General features: G+C 55.8%; 1 pseudogene across 1 annotated transcript; it reads left to right on the forward strand.

The window, feature by feature from the left end:
• Nucleotides 1-855: 855 nt before the first annotated feature.
• On the forward strand, nucleotides 856-1,788 carry LOC309452595 (olfactory receptor 14J1-like; annotated as a pseudogene). The gene has a single exon. The product of its transcript is annotated as an olfactory receptor 14J1-like (transcript).
• The last annotated feature ends 2,604 nt before the right edge of the window (nucleotides 1,789-4,392 follow it).

Raw genomic sequence — 4,392 nt, forward strand, 5'->3', positions numbered from 1 at the left:
GAAACTCCAGGTAGCAGGGAAATGATCAGAAATGAGAGGAAACTGAACCCGGAATTGTTATGGGAGGGAGAACAGAGAAAAGTCCCTGTGACCCCCTGCGGTGCAGATCCCTCTGACCCGTGGGGTGTGGGCAATGCAGTCTGTGGGGCTGGGGAATGAGATGTGTATGTCCTGGGCTAAATGTTGGATGCTGAGACCCTAGGGAAGGGTGAGACCTGTCATGGTCTGAGGTGGATCCCTCTGCTCTCAGCAGTGCCTGGTGGCTTTTCAGGGTAACATGGGAGTGTGATCAGCCTCCATCTCAGAAAGGTGCCAGCCCAGGGCAGCTGGAGCAAGAGAGAGGGACAGAGCAGCTGCCCTCACTCTGCACTGACCCACAGGCACCCTCTGGTCTCGCAGGACTCGCTCTGTTCTCCCTGAGTGCAGCAGAAATGCTGAGGGTTTCTGACACCCAAAAACACTCCCCAGGGTGGGAGGGGAGAAGGAGTTGTAGAAACCCCAAACCTCTCCAACTCAGTTTCTCAGGCCTAGGGGTACAGATGCTGACAGTCCCTTCTGCACCAGGAGCGGTTCCAGCTGACAAAGCTGAACCCCAGGACTGGCCCCTGCCCACCCAATCACACAGGGCCAGGCTGACTCCTCAAGAGCCCGTGGGCAGAGACCCTGCTCTTCATTGCACACTCATCAAGCACCAACGAGGGCTCCATCCAGGACGTTATCCTGAAAAATAATAAAGTGGGTCTCTTTGTGTGAAGGGATGGGAGAGACTTTGGGAAATGGCTTTGGTTGTTCCCATAGAATTCTCAATCTAAACCTTTTCCTACTTGCACAGGTCCTCATGCCCACAGGCAGCCAATGTCCAACAGCAGCTCCATCACCCAGTTCCTCCTCCTGCCGTTCACAGACACACGGGAGCTGCAGCTCTTGCACTTCTGGCTCTTCCTGGGCATCTACCTGGCTGCCCTCCTGGGCAACGGCCTCATCATCACCACCATAGCCTGGGACCAGCACCTCCACACCCCCATGTACTTCTTTCTGCTCAACCTTGCCCTCCTTGACCTGGGCTCCATCTCCACCATTGTCCCCAAGTCCATGGACAACTCCCTCTGGGACACCAGGGTCATTTCCTACCCAGGATGTGCTGCCCAGGTTTTTTTTTTCTTTTTCTGGGTTACAGCAGAGTTTTACCTTCTCACCATCATGTCGTACGACCGCTACATTGCCATCTGCAAACCCCTGCACTACGGGACCCTCCTGGGCAGCAGAGCTTGTGTCCACATGGCAGCAGCTGCCTGGGCCACTGGGTTTCTCACTGCTCTGCTGCACACGGCCAATACATTTTCACTGCCCCTATGCAAGGGCAATGCCCTGGGGCAGTTCTTCTGTGAAATCCCCTCGATCCTCAAGCTCTCCTGCTCACACTCCTACCTCAGGGAACTTCGGCTTCTTGTATTTAGTCTCTTAATAGGATTTGGCTGTTTTGTGTTCATTGTGGTGTCCTATGTGTAGATTTTGAGGGCCGTGCTGAGGATCCCCTCTGAGCAGGGACGGCACAAAGCCTTTTCCACCTGCCGCCCTCACCTGGCCGTGGTCTCTCTGTTTGTCAGCACTGGCACGTTTACCTACCTGAAGCCCCTCTCCAACTCCTCCTCATCCCTGGATCTGGTGGCGTCTGTTCTGTACTCAGTGGTTCCTCCAGCAGTGAACCCCCTCATCTACAGCATGAGGAACCAGCAGCTCAAGGATGCCCTATGGAAACTCATATCCTTGTGTTTTCTGAAGCAATAAACTGGCCATCTTCTTCTATACAGGAGTTTTAATGTAACTAATTATAAGCCCAGCCTGTCAACTGGATTTTCTGGTGTTGTTGGTTGTTTTCTTATTGTGATAATGTTGTCATCCCCTTTCTAATTCACTGTTGGCTTTTCTTTTATAACTGTTGGCTGTTTAAATGAGCAGCAGTGCTATTCTTGTCTCTAAAAAGAATAAAGGGCTCTTTAGTGACTTTTTTTTCACTATATCTTTCCTGCAAGGGCTTTTTGGAGCTGCAGGGGTAGTTCCTGTGCGTGGGTGGAGGGGAATACAGCTCTGGCATGGCAGCACTGCCAGGGAGCAGCAGCGCTTGTTCTTCCAGAGCTGTTCTGGTTCCACTCCCACACTCTCCTTCTCATCCCTGGTGTTGGTGCAAGGCCTGAGTGCTCTGGCAGCTTGGTCACCATCCTGCTGTGTGTCAGTCCTGTGAGCGCAGGCAGGGACAGGGAATGGGCACTGCTGTGACAGAGCTGGCCTCACAACATCCTTTCCAGATAGAAAGGTGATCTTCTATGGGCAGTGCATGATGGTTTATATCTTCAAGCATATGCTTACGATAGTGTCCCACAGATTCAAACCCCAGTGTACATCTGAACAGCGTGTGTGTGCAGGGCTGGCACACAGCAGTGTCCTCTCACAGCCAGGCTCCTGCCAGAGACCTGCAGGACCAGCAGAGCAGGGGCTGGGCTGTGCCCCTGTTCACTGGACACCCCACAGAATCTGCCCCAGGGCATCATCATGGACGGGCCCCTCTCAACCACCATTTCCAGCCCTGACTTCTCTCCCAGCTCACAGAGATTGTTCTTCCCTCCATGGAATGACACTGAATGACTAGGTCAGCAGTCCATGTCTGCATTGTACAGATGAGATGTGAGCACGCACATCCTGGATGTGAGGTGAGATGTACCCAAGTGAGCACAAACAACATCAGCTATTCCTGGGGGTTCCATGAAGGCCTGTGGGACAGACAGTGTCTTGAGGTCACTTCATGTTGGCAGAAACATCCTATGGGAAACCGCCTGAATGCAGCACTGGGTTGTGCTTCCTTGAACTGAGGTCCCCATGTCCATTCCTCATGATGTGGGACACGTCAGATGAGTGCAGAGCAGGGCTGAGGTGCCTCCCGTCCTTTGGAAGTGGCACCAGGAGGCCAGAGGGAAACCAGGAGTACGGCCTCTATGTGCAACAGGGAAAGATTCCGTCTCTGAACACCCCTGGGTGCAGAAGGAGTTCACAAGGCCAGCTCAGACTTGGATGGCAGACAGAACTTGACATTTCTGTGTGTGACTCCAAGAACAAACCTCAGTGGCTTGGTGATATTCATCTCAGCTGCTGGAATGGCTCATTGCAAGTGTTCCTGTTTGCTACATCACCCTTGCCCATGATCCTGGGTTGTGCTCTCAAAAGTACCAGAGCACTCAGAGAGGTTCTGGGTTCCTTGGAAAAGCAGACATCCGACCCAACTTCAAGAAGGGCTCTTTATTAAAATCCAGCCATTTTCCTCAAGAGGAGCTGCTCCTCCACCTGGTTTAGCGCCAGCAGCACAGGGCTCTCAGGCTCCATCGTGATCTTGGCCGCTTCCATGAAGAGCACACGATGACAATGGTCTCAGTTGCCAGGTAGCAGATGAAGGGTTCGCTGTCCTCCTCCAAGGGCTGAAGGGCTGCAACAGAAAGAAGCAGAGCCCAGATGAGCTCCCATGGCTGCAGAGACCCCCAGGCATCCCCTCCAGACCACGCTCCCTACTCACCGCTGCAGATCTCAGACAGACTCTCCTTGCTTGGGTTCCTCAGGTGCCGCACAGCCAGCCCTGGGCACAGAGTTCCGTCAGCCCCTGCTCCCTCCCCTCATCAGGGCTGACCCCAGGGGAGAGCAGGAGCCGAGATGCTGGGACCGAGCGAGGCGGCCACCACGGCCACCTGCGTGGGCAGGGCTGGGAGGGGAGGCCAAGGCCCTGTCCGGGGCAGCCGGGGCTCTGGCAGCCACAGGGCTGCTCCTTGTGCCAGGACAGCGGCGGGGACTGGGGCCAGGCTGCCGAAAGAGGGACCCGAGGGCTGTGACTCACCGATGAACCTCACGGCTGCCTCTCGCAAGCTGGCCTGAGCATCCCTCAGGTACGGCAGGCTCAGGCTCAAGAGCTCTTGAGCTCTGCTCCTGTCCCGCTCCAGCTGGAGAGAGCACAAGGGTGTGAGCACGTCACTGTCCCTCCCCAGCTGGCCGGACCAGTCCCTCCCCACAACAACCCACATTCCCCTTCCCCCCCGGCCATCCACGTGTTCCAGCCAGGAGCCCTGTGGGGCTGAGAGAGAGACACAGGCGGAGGGGTCCCAGGGGTGCTGAGAGCCCTCCCTCCCGCTGGCTGCGGGGCAGAGGGAAGAGGCCCTGGGGGCTCTGTTCTTGACGACAGGGAACAAGGATGCAGCTCGGGGCTGCAGCAGGACAGGCGAGGCACATCTGCAGAGCCCACAGCACAGACATGTGGGGCAGCCCTGTCCAGCCTGGGCCCTGGGCCTTTGGGGTTGTCCTCACCAAGCTCTCTCCAATCCGCCATGTCTGCTCTGTCTGCACCAGGTGTTTGAG

Source organism: Streptopelia decaocto, assembly GCF_964273445.1.
Source record: "Streptopelia decaocto genome assembly, contig: HAP1_SCAFFOLD_65, whole genome shotgun sequence".
In the NCBI taxonomy this organism is placed as follows: Eukaryota; Metazoa; Chordata; class Aves; order Columbiformes; family Columbidae; genus Streptopelia; species Streptopelia decaocto.